The 22,497-nt window shown below is 27.1% G+C and overlaps 1 long non-coding RNA gene across 1 annotated transcript; it reads right to left on the reverse strand.

The window, feature by feature from the left end:
- Positions 1 to 14,599: 14,599 nt before the first annotated feature.
- LOC146873093 (uncharacterized) lies at positions 14,600 to 21,945 on the reverse strand. The gene is made up of 3 exons (XR_014981962.1): positions 21,777 to 21,945; positions 17,730 to 17,865; positions 14,600 to 14,728 (listed from the first exon to the last, which is right to left on the reverse strand). It is a non-coding gene; the product is annotated as an uncharacterized LOC146873093 (long non-coding RNA).
- Positions 21,946 to 22,497: the final 552 nt, after the last annotated feature.

Here is a 22,497-nt window from a genome sequence, read left to right on the forward strand (position 1 = left end):
GAAATAATTTCGAAACTTCTCAATATTTTCATCGTACGTACTTACGTATTTACGTGTATATATAATTTATATATATATATATATATATATATATATATATATATATATGTATGTATGTATGTATGTATGTATGTACGTATGTATGTATGCATGTATATAAAAACAGTTTCGGATTTCTTTTAAGTAAGTGAGAAGATCGTAGAAATTCAAAACTTAAAAAAATGAAATAAGAATATATATAAAATTAAAAATAAAGATAAAATCTTTCCAACGGTCGGATATACATGTCAATTTATTTCTTTTAATAATTAAGTAAAGTGCACAGTATAAAGTAACCTCAGAGTATATTTTATATATACTCTTACTATATATATATATAAAAATATATATATAAAAATGCGAAAAAGAAAACCAGAAAATGATAACAAGAAAGAGAATTCAATTATTTTAATTAAAATTCACGCTCTCGTTCGTCGTATGATATAAAACAAAAAAACTTTCGTAATTTTATTCCGAAAAATAAATTATAATAAGAAAAACGAAAGAAAAACATACTCTTTTTCTCTCTCTCTCTCTCCCTTTCTCTCTGCCTCTCTCTCTCTCTCTCTCTCTCTCTCTGCCTCTCTCTCTCTTCCTCTCTCTCTCTTTCTCCATCTCTCTCTCTCTCTCTTTCTCTATCTCACGCACACATACACACACATAAAAATACAAAGATACTTTTCATAATACATAATTTCAAATAACGTACGATTCTCTCCATTTTTTTATTGCGTTTCCATTTTTTTTTTGTGTCACTATGCAAAGCTTTGTCCATTAAGGCACTATTGCTTAGAACAGATTCTACTGAGAAAAACTTGATAATAAGAAAGAATATTGCGTATATAAATAATAATATATAAGTAAATACATACTCTTATACGCATTATATATATATATATATATATATATATATATATATATATATATATGTATATATATATACATATATATATTCATAGTAATATTATTAGTCTTCGATACGAATTTATAATTATTCTTATTATGATTATTATTATTATGAAATTTATTATTATTATTGTTATTATTATTGTTATTATTATTATTATTATTATTATTATTATTATTATTATTATTGTTATTATTATTGTTATTATTATTATTATTATTATTATTATTATTATTATTATTATTATTATTATTATTATTATTATTATTATTGTTGTTGTTGTTGTTGTTGTTATTGTTATTATTGTTATATTATTACTATTATTATTCCTGAAAATTTATATCATCATCACTCAGGAGTATAAATTGTAGAGATTTTAATATTTAAGGATAACCTTAAGGGGAAAAGAACTTTTGTAATATATCTGCAATAAGAAATCGCATTCTTCGTGCATATAAATACATACATACATATACACATATACATACGTATATTAACATAAATAACAATATAGGTTTATATTTTGTACATATATTGATAATTACGGCACACAAAATAAAGAATCGACTTCGTAAGACGTATAACGTTGCGTTACGTTAATTTCACATGTACCTCGATGTACTTTTATTTAAAAAAAAAAAATAGATATATACGCATACGTATACGTCTTAAGGAACACATGCCGATTAATAGTAGCATAATAGTCTCGAATGACAAGTAGATAGCGTCGTACGTTTATTATTATTTATTATTATTATTTATTATTATTATTTATTATTATTATTTATTATTATTATTATTATTATTATTTATTATTATAATTTATTATTATTATTTATTATTATTACTATAATTATTATGATTATTATTAATTATTAATCGCGTTATATATACCTATCACCTTATACATATTATTATATACCAATAATAAAACTAAAAAGCTATGTAAATATATACACTCACGATAATCGTAGGAAATTTATTATTAAATTAAGAGAGGCTTTAAAGAATATTTTTAATCTCACGAGAGCAAACATTTCTTTTTATATACATATGTACGTACGTATATATTACACACATCTTATATATCCGTATAGTGTTGTGTGCATATATAAGTATATATATATATATACATATATACATATATATATATATATATATATATATATATATATCGGCGTATATAGGGTCCAAAGTATAACACAATTGCGTAACATGTAACATAACTATGATGTTGTATCAAGGGAGAAGAATGGCAAGTATCGTGTTCAACAATTGGAACACATTAATACCTCCAAATAATGTAAACATGTTGAAATTGTTTTGCAAATTGGACACGATATATTGCCAAGTTTCTCAACGTCTTTAAGAGGGTCCATACGCCAGAATTTCGTCTCTATGTAATTACACATTCCTCCTCAATTCTCCGAAACAAAACTAGAAAGGAAAACGAAAAGAAATAAAAAGAAGAGAAAAACGAGAAAGAGAGAGAGAGAGAGAGAGAGAGAGAGAGAGATTTTACTACGTTGTTCTTTCGAAGATCGTTCGATTGAAATAGTAGAGCAAAAATAAAGGGAAAAAAAGCAAAAAAAAAAAGAAAGAAATTAAAAAAAAAATGAGATTAATGTAAGACGCAGCAAACGGCGTATTATAGTTTTTAATGAAATATGAATAATAATAATAATAATAATAATACTCCGTACACGATCACGCTTATATTATGAGCATGTGCGCGCGTATAAGATGCACATTTTACGGTGCCTCTTACTTTAAATTTATTTCCACTACGTAACGCAAATCGATTTTGTAGAGAAAGAAATTTTTAGACGGTCCAATAATAATAAAATAAATTATTTATATAAGGTAGAAGAAATAAAATTTTAAGGGAAAAAAAAATAAATAAAAAAGAAAGAAATGTAGAAAATACGGACGACAATGAAATTTAGGGCTACGTATATAGGTACTGTACGCCATGTGAAATTTGACATTATTATGAAGATCGACGAATTGATCAACATAAATAATCGTGTCCGTCGATCCGTAAAAACGAATATAAATCAAACAAAATTTGATCAATTTACGAATGAATTTTCAACTATTCGAACGTACGAAACGAAAACATTAATAGCGACGATTATATTGGACAATCTTGCAAAAGTATTTATAATAATATCGAAAAAATATTTTGCAATAGAACTTTCGATTATCCAATCAAATTAAATCATTTTAAATATACTTTGTTATAAATATATTGTTAATAAGTTAAATTATGATTCTGCGATATTATTTAAAATATTTTAATTTTATCGTTATATCGAATTATTGTAAAATTATTTTATTTGTTGCTTTCTTTTTTTTTTTTTTTTTTTAACGTTAGATCGAATCGTTATGAAACTTATTTAATTTTTTATTAAAATTAATAAGCTTCACGTTATCAAAATAATTATTTATTTTAATAGAAAAGTAATAAATATTTTATAATAATAGAAAATTTGTTTAGATAATGATGGTTCTATTGTATAGCTTCTTAAACGTTATCGTAGCATTGAAAAAGATAAAATCGTGACACTTACATACGTATGATAGTTAGAGTTAGTACGAGTAGAGACAATCAATAACCATCGTTATCATCGATAGGTTTCTTTAGATAATATAAAAATTTTATTTTATAAAATATCGAAAAGGTGAAAAAGAAAGGGTAAAAAAGTATAGATACACATGTATTATATTCGAATGCAAACCCAACAAAAATATTGTAACGGATATAGAAATTTATTTTTAATCTTGTTTATAAATTTGATTTTCAAAACGCTTCTCGTTCGAATTAGACGATAGACTATATATAGTAGTGTATCTATGAGGAAAAAAAAAAATATATATATATATACATGTATGTATGTATGTATATACATGAAAGAAATATGATTCTGTATGAAGTCAGTAATCAAATTTAAACTTTATTATAGTCCGTTCGAATAGAGAGAGAGATTTTATTTCTTACGATTTGAATAATTAGATACAATCGCTTTATTGTTAGACGAAAATTGAACAAAAAGAAAAAAAAAATTATTATTATTATTATTAGTCAAAAATTGCTTATTTTTCTCCACGCTTATCTCGAATTATTCGTATATAATTAAAGAAAAAGATAAATTAATCGTTGTAATAACATTTTGATGATAGCTTTGTGATATATTGCTTCTTGCTTCTTATGTGCAGTAAACTGATTTAAAAGCTATCGAATTAAACGGCGTTTAAATTAGATGATCGATCGATTGATTAGCAAAGTGATAAATAATCGTTATTTAATTTTAAAGTAGAACGAGATCGTTAAAGTTTTTTTCTTTTTTCTTCTTTCTATTGTCATATATATATATATATATATATATATATATATATATATATATATATTTATATACATTCTTTTGGTATTTTTTTTTTTTCTTACATTCATTTTACATGCAATATGTGTAATATGCGTACGATAATCGAAACAACGAATCTTTTGTCTGATTCTAAAAGGAAAGGGAATACCTTTCGTCGTCAAGGAGCAATATATTAAAATAATCGTGGACGTGGATTCGTTTTGAAATTTTATCTCGGTGCTTCGTTCTCTCTTTGCATGATTGACATACCTATGTATACATATATGTATACATAAGTATATATATACACTTATAAAGGATCTCAAAATGCAAGTAGTGTTCGTGAATCGGCCGATAATAATGCGTGTAATGAGCGTGCATGTGTGTGTATATATATATATATACATATATATATATATATATGTATGTATGTAACATATATATATATATATATTTACATATATATATGTAAATATATATGTAATGTTTATGTATGAATATACACACACATACGTATAATGTATTATACATTATATAACGCACGATAAAGATTATAATTCCTAAGATATTATACGCGTTGGTGCATTCGATTAGGTGATACGTGATCTTGTATAAACTTGCCTTGCAAGGTGTAAATGTGTTATTAAATCATCAAGGACAAATGGATGAAGACGTAAGATTACGTACGACAGGAGGGAATAGAGACGAACAAAATTGTGAAAATGAAATAAAAAAAAAAAAAAATAAAGAGAGAAAAAAAAATGTGATTATAAGGAAAGAGAAATATTGTATCCATTTGTCAGGAAAATCGGTACGGATTATCTGATTTTCTTTCGAGACTTATCGATGAATAATTAAAAATAAGAGAAACTCGATTTAAAAAGAAAAAAAAGCAAAAAAAAAAAAATAATATAAAATAATATAAAATAAAATAAAAAAGAAAGGGAGATAAATGAATAAAACGTAAATACTTTTCGTAAAAGTAAAATAATGAGGAAACGATCGAGGTCCGATTTAGAGAAAGTAGAAGTGATAATAAGAATCTGTTATTCGCAATTTTAGAATGTGATAACAACATGCAATCTAGTATAAGAAGGATAATTAGCATCTAATAATAACACGAATTACGAAATGTCGACGTTAGTCGAAGTAAAAAATTTACCAAAACGTCATAGAGGCATTCTCGATGTAGTAGTGACTGTCGTCGAATCAAAAGACGACATATTGTTGACTTTCCGACATGTACTTACTTACACTCTCTTAAATGTAAATCTGTTTAGTCGTACTTTACCAAGAACCATAAAAACACATCTTTCTTTTACTTTAAAAATTTTGATAAGTATATACATATAATTGATCTTGGTGTAGAGAATAACTTAACCCTTTAATGCACGCTTTGGTATTTTTTGTTTAAACATTTTTAAAAAAAGAAAGAATATTATTCCATCATCAATGAAATAAATATTAAAAGTTGAAATATAATGGAAAGATTAGATTATCATAATTACCTCTCTTTTTTTTCTTTTTTCTTTTTTTTTTTTTTTTACAAAATTTCACGAAAAATTAAATTCTTCCATGTACATACATTATATTTTTTTAATGCATTTAAGGGGTTGAGTAGACGTGAAAATTAATTTAACGAAGCGAATCTACGTACTACGCGTATATTGTATGCTTAATAATATTAATTTATAAGATATTTATACTTGTAATTTATTTTTCATTTTGTATTTTACATTCCATAGATTTAAGGACTCTAAATTAATTTCTTTTTTCCTCTTGTTAAAACTTTTCCATATCCCAAGCATTTTCGACCAACGACGTGTAAATTTTTACGTATACTTATTTACGTAATATTAACATACATATGTTATATCGACTCGAAGTCCTATCAAAGAAAATCCTCGAATTAATTACATAATAATAAAGAAGGTACATCTCGCATAAAATGTAACGCGCGAACATGTTGAATCTAGACGAAAAACGAAAACCAACGTGAAATTTAATTTGTCTTTCTGTGATTTTAATAATACATAACGACATACCAAAAAAAAAAAAAGAAAAAAAAAAGAAAAAAAAGGAAATAATTATAAACATTTAAACGTTATTTAGATATTATTATTATGCGTATTATAACTGTACGATTAAATGAAAAGGAAGATGGATAAAAAAAAAAAAAAAAAAAAAAAGAAAAAAAAAAGAAAAGAAAAGAAAAACAACGTAAAAGAGAAAGAAAGAAATCGAACATGAATAATTTTATATTCTTTCGAATCTTAATTTGTCATTATTATTATTATTATATCGAATCATATTTGACGATAAATATATAAATAACTCTCTATGCGAATATGCAACAAAGAAAATTACAGACAGATAAAAAAGGTGCTGCGTAATAATCTTTGCAAAGGTAATATCGTGATGAACGTAAATATGGAAAAAAAGAAAAGAAAAGAGGAATAAATAATGAAACGAAACAAAACAAAACAAAATTAAACTAAGGAAAAAAGATAAAAAGAAAAGAAAAATGATCTCCTTTTATCATTCTTATCTATATCTATTCGTGATATCGTATAATATCATTTTTTATTATTTTACAAATTGATACAAAAATATAAGGCTACGTTCTTTGTGTAAATATTTATGCGATACTTATAATCCGATAAAGAATGATTAAATTGCTTATCGAAGTTTTCAAAGAAAATTAAAACGATCTTGTAAAATCACAAACAACTCGTTTAACCAAGAGAGAAAAAGAAGAAAGTGAGAAAGAGAAACGTCTTTGAAAACGAAAGAAAAGAAGATAGAATTAAAAAAAAAAAAAAAAAAAAAAAATATAAACTGTACCATGAAACGCTACTTCGCGAGTACCTATTTTATTTCCCCATTTGAATTTTTAAGACAAACTTTTTCGCTTATATTATCCTATGCATAATGAAAGAAATAAAAAAAGAGATCCTGTTGCTAAATATATCATCGGGAAGACTTCATTTCGAGCGGAGTAAAAAAAAAACACAGATTATTCTGATCTCACATTTGTTAGGACCAAAATACGATGCGTATTTAAAAAAGAAAACGAAATAAAGAAAAAAAGCAAAAAAGAAAAAAAAAAGGAGAAAACAAAGCGAACGGTATTTTAATAACATCAAACAAAAATAGGAAGTCACGTAATTTTAAAGTGACGTTGAACGAATGACGTTTCGAGACAAAAGTTGAATGTGAACAACTAAAAAAACAAAAAAAAAAGAAAAGAAAATAAACGAATAATTAAATAAATAAATAGAAACAAGAAACGAAATTGAAAATTAATTGAGAATGATATTAAGTAAAATAAAATGAATGGTTAAAGGGGAGTAAGGAAAAAGGAAGGAAAATAAAAACCAAGACCAAATAATAATCAATGAACTTATTCTACACATCTTTCTATCCAATAGACATTAAAGGAAAAGAAATCATAAGAGCAACAAGAAAGAATATATAACATGAAAGAATATGTAAAAAGAGACCAAAGCGTTATACTTGCACATACCTACTAATTATAGTATAATCTATAATTATAAGTATAAAGTGTTATACATTTAAGGAGAAAAGGAACGTAAAAGAAAAAAAAAAAAAAGGAAAAAGAAAAGAAAGAAAGAAAGAAAGGAAAAAAAAGAAAGAAACTATAAATCTTCTCTTTTCAGCCGCCCGAAATGAAAAAAAAAAATAAAAAAAAGGGATTATCCGAACCTAACGATCATTTATCATTTACAGAGAAAATAAAAGTAACGAAAAAAAAAAAAAAGAAGAAGTCCATATTTTCTATTTTTCGACGATCTCTCTAACTAACTTTTAAACTTCGATCTTGGGATAATGTAAAGGGGATAAGAATATAAAAAAAAAAAAAAATTAAAAATAAAAAAGAGAAAATAGAAAAAAATAATAATAATAATAATATTAATAATAATAAAACAGAAAGGAAAAACCTAGCTTCAAAGGTTCGGATTTTTTCCATAACGCGTGCATGATCTTTCGCTTTATCCATGTTTGTCTTTTTTTTCTTTCTTTCTTTTTTCTTTCTTTCTTTCTTTTTTTATATTCAAGAGAGATTTTTGCATCGTCGTACTCTCCTTTTCTCTTTTTTCTTTTCTTTTTTTTTTCTTTTTCTTTTTTCTTTTTTTCTTCTCTTTGTCTTCGATCAATTCGACAATCGTACGTACAAAAAAATGTTTTGATAAAAATCAAGGTGCGACGTTCAACGCGCCGGACTATTTTCTTCTCGAAATAAACAAGAAAAGAAATAGTAAAAATAAAGGATTGAAGAGGGTAAAGAGAAAAGAGGGGGAAAAGTGAAAATCGGAAAAAAGAATACCGAAATGAACAAAAACAAAAAAATTAAATACGTGAACGATCGATGAGAGAAAGAGAGAAAGAGAGAGAGAGAGAGAGAGAGAGAGAGAGAGAGAGAGAGAGAGAGAGAGAAAGAGAATAAACGCAATATTGATCGAACGTTCGAACTATTTGGAGCTAGAAAAACATGAAATTACTGAAACTCAATCATATCACCGTAGTTGCCTATACTATCTGCTAGTAGTACCTCGTCGACAATACTGTTGACTTACTGGCAAGAATCGTTTGTGTAATTTCGTGAATTATGATGTAATAATAAATACATTGTTAAATCGTGAAATCATGATCCAAAAAATTATCCAATACGATTCTCGACGAACAACTCAATTTTTATAAGCTACTACACTATTAATACTACTATTATTATATATATATATATGTATACATATATATATATGTATATATATATGTATATGTTACTACTACTATTACTACTACTATTACTATTACTATTACTATTATTACTATCGCTATTATCGAATTAGTAAGAGTGCGAAAAAATAATTAAGTTAGAATGCGATATGTCATCAATGCCTGACAATTATGAATATATATATATATATATATATATATACGGCGTGTTATCTTTAACATTGAAAAAAAATATCTACGAGGAATGTCTGTCGTCTGATAACGATCGAAAAAATGTGACGATGAAATATGTAAAAGAAAAAAAAAAAAAAGAAAAAAAAAGAGAGAGAGAGATCAGATAGGTGGAAGTTATTTTTTTTTCTTCTCGACGATGACCACGTAACCCAGAAAAAAATAAAAATAAAAAAAAAAATAAACAAGAAAATACAGAACGATCATTATCGAAGAAACGAGTAATTTAGAAACGTTGACATCTAATATCCTTATTGGGCCATAAAATATCATTCTCGCTTAAGGAGGCGTTACTATTAATAATAATAAATATTAGTTATATATATACACATGTATATATATATATATGATTACTGATTATAATATATATTAATAAGAACGACGAGGGAGTGAACGACGATAGTAATAATTACATTTAACGTTAATAATTTATAAAACGAAAGAGAAAGAAAGAGAAAGAAAGAGGGAGAGAAACGGAGATCTAACGATATTAATATTAAGATGACGAAGTAATAATAATAATAATAATAATAATAATAATAATAATTATTATTATTATTATTATTATTATTATTATTGTTATTATTATTATTTTAATAATAATAACAATAACAACAATAACAGCAACAACTTCTTAAAATATGTACGATTTTAACGCGAATTAGAAAATCTTTTTCCGAGGCAAACGTATTTTGCAAGTGTCCTTCCAATTATCATCAATCAATGTGGTAGCTCGCTCTCTCAAAGGGTCTATTATTATCAAAAAAAAAAAAAAAAAAAAGAAAAAAAAGAAAGAAAGAAAAAGAAAAAAAAAGGAAGAAAAAAAAGAAAAAAAAAGAAAAAAGAGGGAGAAAAAAAGGAAGAAAAAAAAAAGAATAATAATAATAACAAAGGAGGTAAAAGAAGATAACACAACTTTTTAGAATATATTATATAGTCGAGGCTTATCAACTGTACAGTTTCTCACGGTCCATCCTGTCAATCGCTCGTTCACGTAAAAGATAAGTCCGTGATTAGACGTAGAGAGATGGATCAAACCGAAATAGATTATACGTCTATGATAATATCGTTCGTATTTCGAGAAACGGTAAATCGATATAATTTCGAAACGTGAAAATTCGATGGACGTAGATGGACCAAAAAGTTCGATGCGTTTGTATACGTATGCGTGTGTTTATAGTAAGAGAGAGAGTATACACAAATACATTATACGTTTACTCTCATTTACCCTTTCTCTCCTTCTCTCCTCTCTCTCTTTCTCTCTCTCTCTCTTTCTTCTCTCTCTCTCTCTCTCTCTCTCTCTCTCTCTCTCTCTCTCTTTCTCTCTTTTACGCAACACATATTAGTGCACTATGTAGATACACGCGTATACGTATACATGCGGATCTTTTCAATCAGCGATATATACATATAACATTATTTTGAAAAGTGGCTGGTACGATGTAACCTAATCTGTCAAATATTGTACATTTGCTACATCATTAATCTATACAACTGCATATAATATGGCGATTATTATTATGAATTATTATTAGTTGAAGTTGAATATACCATATCTATTATTCTCTGGAATATTGTACTTTATTATATCGCTAATTCCATTCCATTATCGATCCTTATACTCCAATCAAACAGATTTATTGATGAATATAATAATGATGAATTAAAAATGTCATTGATAACGAATACGTTTACATAATTCTTTTGAACTTTGTTATATAATTTATTATATCGTTTTACATTTTTCAACAGAATAATTATACTTTGCCAAAATAATTGTTTACTGAGTTTTGAGTTTTTCTTCTTTTCTTTTCCTTTCTTTCTTTTTTTTTTTTTTTTTTGGAAACTATCTCATATAAATCTGTCGCGTTAAATTTATGTTAAATTTATCGTTTTTCTTTTTTTTTTGTAATAATTTATTTGTAAAATTTTTTTGTTTTTTTTTGTTTTTTTTTTTTTTTTTTGTAAAGTTCTAACAAATTTTGTTGCAATTCTCTGAACAGAATTCATGATCTTCGTCATTGTTTCTCTCACTGTCAATATTCTCCTCGTTCCTAGCATTGTCATTATTGTCATTATTGTCTTTACAATCTTCATCGTCATTGTTAACATTATCTTGTAAGGATAACTATTGTAATAATAAAGGAAAAAAAAATGAAAATTCAATTAAGTTAAACAAATCGAGTTGATCCACAATTTAAATTTCTCATAAAATTTTTACCTATATTTTTCTTTTTAAACATTGAAATTTTACATAAAAGTTAGAAAATAATATTCTATGAAATAACATTTTACTAAACGAGAGAATGTTTCGTGAAGATGTATAAATGGAGAATATATAAGATGACTGAGTCAGTGGCATTTATCAGTTTAAAACTTAAGAATAATTAAAATTTAAAGAATAATTTATTAATTTATTAAATTTATAAAATTTAACCCTCTATGGGCCCGTATAACTTTTAGGTCACATTTTAATTTATCGAGATTTTATCAAATAATTATAGCTAAAAATTAAAAAAATTTTTTTTTCATTTGCATATATAAGTTTATAATTGCTGATTTTTCGTTCTCCCAATTTTTTTGGATTTATAACACAAATTCGGTCCATAGAGGATTAAAAATAATTTATAACAAACAATAGAAGTCAATTAAATTTTATTACAATGAAATAAATTGTTCATTTTTGCATAGTGCAAATGAAATGTTATATGAGCCGTTTATTTTGAAAGTGGCTTAACTCCATTTGTCAATTTTTTCCGGTTGTTATAATTACATGTACAACTTTATCTTATTTATCAGTAAAGCATTTCAGGTTGGTTATATTAGCAAATAGGATAGTTCTTGACACATAAGTTTTCAGAGTTAGTTCAATAATTTAACCGTTTATTTTGAAAGTGGCCTAACTTCATTTATACTTAAATCAATGAACGAAAATGAAAATTTTAAAGTTCTGAATTTATTATCACGTCGGAGTAAACCAAGAAAGTTCGAAAATATTGTATTGACACTACTGTATAAAAATATCAGACAAATTACAACAGCAAAATTCAAGGACATAATTGACCTATTACGATATATACCACCGGAATATTATGATTTCTTCAAATCCCTTTCACACACACAAAATCATTATTTAATAAAGAAAAAATTAATTAACTTTCGATTATGTAATTGGTGTTAAAATGAGATTTTAAAGCAAACCTGATTATTTTATCGTAAATATACTTTATTTTCTTTTAATTACGCGCAATTTTCAATTAATCTTCACGAAGACGATAGCCGATACGTTAAATAAGTTTAAAAGTACGGTGACAAATTTAATCGTATTCTAAGAATTTTTCAACAAAATTTCCAAATACACTACTTCAGATATTTTAAAAATATTTATAAATTATTGCTGAACAATTATTTGTCAAACTTTGTGTATAGGGAAATCGATTTTTCCTTATTTTCTTTTTTTTTTTTTTTTTTTACTATACTAATTCTTATTTGAGAAAACCATTACGTTTGTTACGTTTTAATTGTTTTCAACATATATTTTTGAAAAAGATGCATATCCAATATCAATATCCAATATCAAAGTGTTATCTCAAAATAGTGTAATAGCAATAAATTCACAAGAAAAAAGGATAGAAAAGAATAAAGAATAGAAGTGTTCTTAGCGGAATACTTTCGATTTTTAAACAGAAGTTAATTCTCAAACGAGGGATGGCGCCAATAAATTGACTGAAAGTTTGATCGTGATGTCGATCGTACACAATTAATGTATTCCCTGGTAACTCGCCGATTTATAAAACGCCTAGAGCAATTGTGCCCATAATTATGAAAGTGATCTATGTCATATATTTCTTGTTTCAAGATATTTAATGAATTGCGTTTGAACGTATTAAAAAATATTTTTATATCATGCGACATTTTAATTTATAATTTTCTTAGTCTTGATTAATGGAAATTTATTATGAATATGAAATTTTGTATGAATTTCATACGAAAATGTTTTTTTTTAAAGCTCTAATTGACTTAGACCATTTTCAAAATTAATTGAATGTTCTATAAATGACTTAAAGCAATGAGTTTTATTTGAAACAATAACTTTAATGAAATAATTCATGAACATTTATTAATTATTTTTAAAAAGTAATAAATTATTATCAAAGCCAATTTTTTCTTTTTCATATTGTTTTCATTATTAAAAGAAAAAAAATTTTGCAGTTTTCATTTCGAATAATTATTGTAGTGTCCTCGTCAATAATATTTTTTTTTTTTTTTTATATATGTTTTTCATTCAATTTTATTGGATATTTGCATGTATATACTATATACGTATATGCGTATGTATTATGTACGTATGTATGTATTATCGTAATAAAATTTTGAAGATTTATTGATCATAATATTGACTAAAAGAAAATATGTCGCGAGAATTTTGTATTTTTTACTTGTGTTTTTTTTTCGTTTTATTTAAATTCAAAAATAAATCTCAAAATTAATTATTTCAAAGATCCTTCATAAACTTTACGTATCTTTTGTTAGATCAGATATAATTAGATTAGAATATAATATCATGTATATATGTTTAAAGTAAATATATTTAGGAACATAATCTGTTAAGTATTAAATTTTTTAAAGTTTAAGAATTTACAAAATTATACATGGGAAAGAGAGAGGGAGAGAGAGAGAGAGAGAGAGAGAGAGAAAGAGAGAATTCTGATTACTATTACATCGTAACATTAAAAATATATTTACATAGTATGGATGATTTCCAATTGTATTTATAATGTTTTTTTGATCATAAGGTTGCACTGACTAATGTAAATAAAACATTTTCATATTGTTCATTATATATTCATAATTAAATATATTCTATAAAATATTTTATAAAACATTTCATTTTATGATCACAAATCACATATAAATAATATTCCATATTATAATTACGAATTATCTTATTTATCATTTCCAGATTTGTCAATTAAACAATCAGATAATATAATTACAATTATTTAGCTTAGTATATCTATAAACTTTTGTACTTTTTAATCGTACATTTTCTTTCAATGAATTCGATTTGTATTAACTCATCGTCATCTTTTTTCCAAAGATTTTATAGAAAAAAAAAAAAAAAAAAAAGATATCTAAATTATTTCGAAATTGCTTTTCATTTATATAATTATATATTTTTTTATCTAATCTATTTTCTTTTTTTATCTAACATATACGTAATTAATTAGTATTGATTAACTTTACTTATTAATATTAATTAAGCTAGAGTAACTTTGTTTCAGAGTATAAAAAAATATACGGACACATTATTTCGTGAGAATCTCGATGTCGTTTCTCCTCTGACATCTGTCGTCGTCGTTACTTAACTCTCAGTTTGATCGTAGTAGAGAAAACTCTTCTGAGAATGAAGAATCTTTGCAGCCACCTGAAGATAAAGTAGAACACATATTGTAAAACCCTTTCCTACATTAGATACATACACATGTAATGTATTACATATATTATATGTAATAGGTAATAAACTATATAATACATATATTATAGAAGATAAGTTTAACAAATTCACAAATGTAAACACACATACACACACACACACACACACACACACACACATACACGTCATCATAAACATACACGCCTCGTGGATACGAAAGATTTTAATTACAAAGAAACAAAAAAAAATCTCTTCTATGAATATAGATCAACGAACGTTCTTTTTTTTTTTTTTAATGATTTAATGATTAGATATGTAATTTCGTCAAAGAGAAACTAAATCTTTGATTTGAAAATATTCGTGGATAAAAATATTTATGAATAAAATTAAATTTTATATCAAATTAATTTAAATGAAATAAAAAGTTTAATTTTTGAACGTTATATCATCAACAATTAACTTTGTTATATATTTTAATGAACATTTCTAAGTTTTGCATTCGTTAGAATTATTTAAAGGATCTCTTTAAATAATTTTTCTCTTTAAGTTCTCTTAAAAAGTTTTCGTTTTTGCATTTTTTTTTTTCTTTTCATTCGTTTCTTTTTTCTTGCTTTTCTTTTTTTTTTTTTGTTTTTTTTTCGTATTTTTTTTTTTTTGTTGTTGTTGAAAGTTTCAAACGTTAAGAATATACTGAGAAGTTCTCACATGGACATTTGTAAAATTGACGAAGTTATAAGACTTCGTGTAAAATGCATTCGAATTATGTTAATTAAGCACGAAAAAGTTGCTGTTTTATAGAACGTTAATTTTCACCAGTCCTTTTGTCGTAAATAATCGAGTATGATCCCTTACAACTTTAATTAATATTCATAGAATTACGTGATACATGCGAATGATCCAGGACAGTACAGTCCCTATATCATCTATCTTGAAAATTATTGAAAAATATTACCTCATGTCGATTCAACTGAAATTCTAACACAGGATGCGATGCATTTGAAAATAGAATTTCAATAGAGATTTTCAGAAGGAAAAAGTAATATAAACAATTCTACTTCGATGAAATTGCAATTGTACTATTTATGAACCTGAAATTGACGACTAGGGATAAAGATAAAAAATTATCTATTTAACAACAGTAGAAACTTTACAATAACTGAAACTTTAAATGCATTTTCCTGAAACTAATTAACGTGATATTAGGAAAACTGTTCGATGGATTGTTTTCAAATTTATACATAATGAGCTCAGAAATATTTAAAAATCGTTGACGGTCTCAGGGTTTTTCCTTTTTTTTTCGATCCTTATCTAATAATAATTCTTTTCAAAAGTGACAATTTCTTTCATAAATTTCTCACGTTTGTGTTTCGATTGGTCAATTTCTCTCATAAATTTTCCATGTTTAGTTATTTTCTAAGAAAAATTGGTCTTAAAAATCGAAGATTGTTAACGTCTTTGGTGTTAACTTGAATAAGCCTTTTCGTTTTTCGATTTCAAATGGATCGTTTCGGCTTCGGTGAGTGTTCATCGAACGTCTTCAAGAAAAATTTATCGTCCACCCGACAGCCATATTTTTCTCGCTTGTCAATATTTTCGAATAATTCTTTTTCTCAATCCTCTCGATACACGTACCTCCGTGTAAAGGAATTTCATTTTATTTTTAGAAAAAAAATTTCGTTTCTGAGAAAATAAGAAAAATTTCGAATTTTTAATTTCCCTTTTTTCTTTTACCAATTTCTAAATGGACGTAATTCCTTAAAACATTTCCTAAGTCGTACACACTTTATAATTACAAATTAAATGGTTGTACATTGTTTGATTATTCAACACGTATGCTAACGTTTAATATGAAAAAAAAAAAAAATGTTTAATATGAAAGAAATGTTTAATATGATAAAATATTTAATATGAAAGAAAAAAAAAAGAAAAAAAAAAGAAAACGTTTGATATGAATATTATGTAAGTCACCAATGATTACAAACTTTACAACACTTACAAACTTTACAAACATTACAAACTTTATTAAAAATTTCTTAAGATTTCATTCGCGTCATTTAAAATATTAAACAATAATAGTAAAGCAAAGAATTATTATATATTATGATTAATATTAAATAATTATGATTAATATATAATTAATATATTAATGTATAATTACTAATAATATATTAATAATATATTAACATATTTTTAGTAATATTATTACAATTAATAGTAAAATAAAAAAAAAAAAAGATAAGTCAAACAATGAATTCTCTCGTATCTTCTATCTAGAAAAATTTAATGAAAGATAAATATTAGATATGATCTAATCTATCGGTATATTCATAAAATTCCATTAACAAAATTTTCGGATACAATAAGTTAACTGATATCATTTATTTCGAATCACAGTTATTTAATAATCAATCTCGGTTATATAAATCAAATACAGATTTATCATAATTATTATTATTCCAATCGATTCACCCACATACTATTAGTTCATTTCTATTATCGAATGATTTCTAGATCGCATGAATATGCATTCATTCATTCCAACCAACGTTAAAATACGTAGGAATAATTAATTTTATTACATGATAACGATCAATTATACCAAGCCATGGATAGACTTAAGAAGGAAAACGTGAAGGATCTTTTGTTTTCTCGTCTCAAGTTTATACGATCGTTCGTAGGAACATCGAAAGGACATCTCGATCGAGTGACGAAAGGGAATCGAAAAGCGGTTATACGTTTCTTGTATCGAACGTTTCGTTACATCCGGTTCTCTCCTTGTCCAGTGATCTTCTCCTTCGCCTCTGATCATTTCCTTTCTTTTTATTTCTACGTCTCTTTCTCTTTCTCCATCTCTTCTTCACGTTTCACGCTCGTCTTCCACGCTCTCTCTCTCTCTTTCTCTCTCTCTCTCTCTCTCTCTCTCTCTCTCTCTCACTTCTCTCTCTCTCTCTCCCTCTTTCCCACCCTTCGTCCTCAGGGTTCTTGCTCTCACCCATTCCGATTCAGATTTTTCGTTTTCGTTGCAGCTGTCGACGATGGACAAGAAGCTGGACCAGCTGGTATACGTGCCGTCGAGAATATACGAACACGCTTAAAGTCTATCGAACGCAACGGGAGATGATCTCGTGCTAAAACAACAAGATGAATTTGTTTATATCCGATAAATTTACTCGTTAGTCCCGTTTTTATATTTATAATTGGATCATCGGACGGATATACTAACTTGAATAGAATTCATTTGATATGATGTAGATATTAGAAAAATAATGTTACAACGTTCATACATAATTATCGTAATTGGATCATCATTTCGTATTATCATTTTTAGCAAGAAAGCTTTGCGAAACTTTTTTAAGACTTTTCTTTATCTTTTCTTCCTTTTTTTTTTCAAACAGATTTTTTTCTCTTTTTCCTTTTTCCTATTTCCAAATAAAATTTGTAGATATCTAAATTCTTAAAATAAAGAATATTAGAAAAGTAACTGTTTATCGCAAATCTAAATACGACGTTTGATTAACGGACAGAAAAAGAAAATTATTTTAATAATAATTATCTATTGAGGGTGTACTTTTTTTTCATATTTCTGATTAAACGACGAAGCGAAGTAAATTAAAAAATAAAAAATTTTCGATTAACGAGAAACGTATGTATGTAGTTTGACGATTTATAAACAAAATAAATTCGATTAACTCGTTACACACCGGTCATTCGTTAATCGTCGTATAGCGTCGAAGACACACGCGTCTCTTTGCAAAAAAATTTAAATAACTTCGAACTCGTGTAATGTATTTATAATCGAATCTGTTGATATGAAATTAAAAAAGTTTCGAATTTGTCTAAGCTCATGTGAAAGTTTGAATAATTTTATATTCGAGTAGATACATATATTTAGCGAACAATTTGTTCTCAAATATAATAGATCATATTAGCAAGCATACAGTTTTCAAATTCGATCGAGTAAATTTGATGGAAAATATAATTAAATATAAAAAAATCTTCGTACTTTGTATATATTTATAAGAAAATATAAGAAATTTTCATATCCATGTGAATTCGCTGGAAAAATATGACAGGTCATTGTCGGAAGAGCCTTTTGACGAAAAATAGTAAAAAAAAAAAAAAAAAAAAAAAAAGAAAAAGATAAAAGAAGAAAATTATTTTAATTTTCTTAATATTTCTACTTAAAAAACAAATTCCCTGGAAAATAAATAATTTCTCGTATTTGATAACATTTGTCGAAGCATATCTAAGCATTGTCAATGAAAATCCACGAATAATTTTGTACTTGAGAATATCGTATTGAACGATCTTTCGTTTGAATAAATTTGGGGGGATGGAGGAGCGGGAGAAATATGATGATCTTTTCGTTCAAGCGTAATATCGAAAAATATGACAAAATCGTGTATCTTTTTAAAGAAATAGGAAGATTAAAAAATCGTCATTAGTCGGCTTATCGGCTGAGAAAATAAGAAAAAAATCATCGTCAATTTATTTCACGGATTGACGAAAATTAAAAGCTAAAAAGAAAAAGAAAGAGAAAAAAAAAGAAAATGTCAGATCCGCAAGAGCGGGCGAAAGGTACGGCGCTACGCCTTCGAAGTCGGCCTAATTAATCGAGAAGCTAAAAAGGTTTGATATTATGATAGGTAGGGTGAGTAGGTTGAAGAGTGGATGGATTGCGATGAAGGGGGGAAAGGGATGGAAAGGAAAAGAAAGGGAGAGGGAAGAATCCAAGCTTCGTTAGGCCGGATCATTGGATCTCTCCTTTTCTCGCATGATCGTCAGTCAAGTCGCGCGGCTTACGGAACGGCCATGGATTCCGGTTTTCCATCGGGATTAAAACTCCCGCCGAGAATGATGATTTCCGGTGGCGTCTCTTTCTTGCCTACCTTCGCGAGTATTCCTTCACGAGTGTTCGAACAGTCTCTGTTTCTCTCTCTCTCTCTCTCTTTCTCTCTCTCTCTATCTCTTTCTTCACAGGTTCGCCTAGAAAACAATCACGTATGCTGTCTGCATTGTGCCTCTTCCAGTTTGTCCTGCGTTCGCGCGCGCGCGCGCGCCTCTGCCTGCCTGGTTACCTGCGTTTGCTTTGCTGCGCCTGCCTGCGGGACCGTGCGCGCGCTCGTGCTCTCGAAGAAGAAAGACAGAAAGAGAGACAAAGAGAACGTCCGATGACTTTTTACCGACCTGCAGCGGCGGAGTTCATTCATGAAGTCGGCGTCTCTTGCCGTGAAACCTCACGAACGATGAACGAATCGTGAGAGAGAAAGAGATAAAGAGAAAAAGAGGTAGGAAAAGAGAAAGAGAGAGAAAGATAAAAAGAAAAAGAGAGATAGAGAGAGAGAGAGAGAGAGAGAGAGAGAGAGAGACCATCGAAGGCAAAGCCAACGAACGAACGAGAATGCGGCTAAGGGTTAATTGCGCGCATTACACAATTGCGAGCTACGTTGTGCATCTCAATTCAAGAAAGACATCGTCTATATTCCACTTTGTTTTATCGTTTTCAATGATAATGGTCAACGTGTAATGATGTAATCGATTAGTAATCATGAAACTGTTGGTTGCATCAAAATTAACGATGTGACAGTAGGTTGATTCATAAATAATAATAAAAATTAAATTTTTTTTATTGTAATAAAATCTTTAATTATAAATGGCAAGTATCAATCCGATATATGATAACGTACTTTACTTATATTCTTAACGTAATGAAAATTTATTGTGAAAATAGAAAGAATCATTACTTCAAAAAAAAAAAAAAGAAAAAAAAAAAGAAGGAAAAAAAAAGGAAATGAGAAAAAAAAAGAAAGAACTGCTATTACATTTAAACAATTTCGATTTGAGAAAGTAATATGTATATTATGAACTTTTCTATGCAATTAAACGTGATTCCTTATATCTTCTCTATCAGCTGATATATTTTATTTTTGTCATTTTAGCTCTCGAGGATTTTCTAAGAAAAAAGGAAATAGAAGAAGTATAAATGAACGGAAATCTAAAGAAAAAATTGACTAGTTCACTAATAAAGTATAGATAGTTAATAATAATTTATAATAATAATGATGATAATAATAATAATAATAATATAAAATAATAACGATAATTATGATAATGATAGCGGTAATAGTAGTAGTGTGAACGGTAAATGTAGTAGAACGTAATACTTTCTTTACAGAATCTCGATCGAACGATGATTGCATTACATGTACGGATTAATCAGAAACAGGTTGAACGTTCACGTCGTATCACATCATAATTTTTTATCAGGTTCAGAACTAATTTTCCAATGTGTACGGTACATGAAACCGTTATCAATACCATTCTCGTAATTCTTTATTAAAGACTAAAATTATCGAGCATGTATCCAAAAAAGAATATTAATTTTTTATTTCGCTAAAGAGATCGGTGAGTACTCGAACATAGACATTTATATTTTACATTAATGCAATATAAAAAGAGAAAAAAAGAAAAAGAAGATAAAAAAAAGTGCATAGAAACTTAAGGATTGCTGTTACGTATTAATTTTTTAATTCCAATAAAAAGCGAGGAAAAAGATAAAAAAATAAGAAGAAAAAGTAAAAGTGACTTGTGCAATTTCATTAATTATTACATTTACCAATTTATCCGTATTCCCTTTAAAAAATACTCAATACTTCGTCATACATTTGCTAGTTATTCTCGTCCCTTTACAGAAGATCCTTGGCGACAATATATTTTATAATCCAGTCTGGCGTGTTCCGTACAAGCATAAATTAAATACTTGACCGTCACGGCGAACGAACGCGAATCACGTACGTAAATATCTACTGGAGATAAAAGAAGAAAAAGAAAAAAAAAAGAAAAAACAAAAACAAAAGCAAAAATAAAAATACAAATGAAAATAAAAATAAAAATAAAAATAAAAATAAAAATAAAAATAAAAATAAAAGAACAGGATGAAATAAATAAAGAGGAAGAAGGAGGAGGAGGAGGAGGAGGAGGAGAAGGAAGAGGAGGAGAAGAAGAAGGAGAAGAAGGGATGGAGCTCAGGATACCATACCTGTATGCATATAAGAGAACAACACATGCATATTACTCTTCGGTTGAGAAGATGCCGCGACGACGATACCGACGAGACAAATCGAAGTTTTTCACGAACGAACCTGTCCACGGTACTCGAACTCGTCTTCCTTCGTTTTAAACCGGCCATCCATAATCCCTTCTCTATATCTTGCTCTTCGCTCTTCTTGAGGCTCACCCATTCGTACGTTTACGAAGTACCTACGATAGGCAGACAGAGAGTGGGGGATAGTGATCATGGGGGAGTGGGAGAAGGAGTTAATCGACTTTAACCTCTTAACAGCAACTCGTTATATCCTATACCTCAGGCGTTAAAAAATACCGATAAATCTAAGAGATTAATAATTATCTATCGTACGGTTTTAGTAATTAAAAATTCATAAGGAAAATCAAATTCTATGGATAAAATATTTTTTTTTTTATCTAAGAGATTTTCTATATCGTTCATGTTTGATATTCTAATGTTATTGTAACGATCGAGTATAGATCTATATATAATCGAAAATGGAAAATTGATTGGATCGGTAATAATCACTGATAATTTATAAATTGACGTTTTAGAAACGTTAATTCCCAGGACATCTGGGAGGAGCAGGCTCGATGAACGCGTACGATTGCATTTCGCGATGTCAGCGTGCGAGAAGAGGAGGTTCATCGCGATGATCGTCAAAACGTGAGACGGACTCTTTCTTTCAAGGCCA

This window comes from Vespa mandarinia, chromosome 3 (assembly GCF_050613455.1).
Source record: "Vespa mandarinia isolate Hongniang chromosome 3, ASM5061345v1, whole genome shotgun sequence".
Lineage (NCBI taxonomy): Eukaryota > Metazoa > Arthropoda > Insecta > Hymenoptera > Vespidae > Vespa > Vespa mandarinia.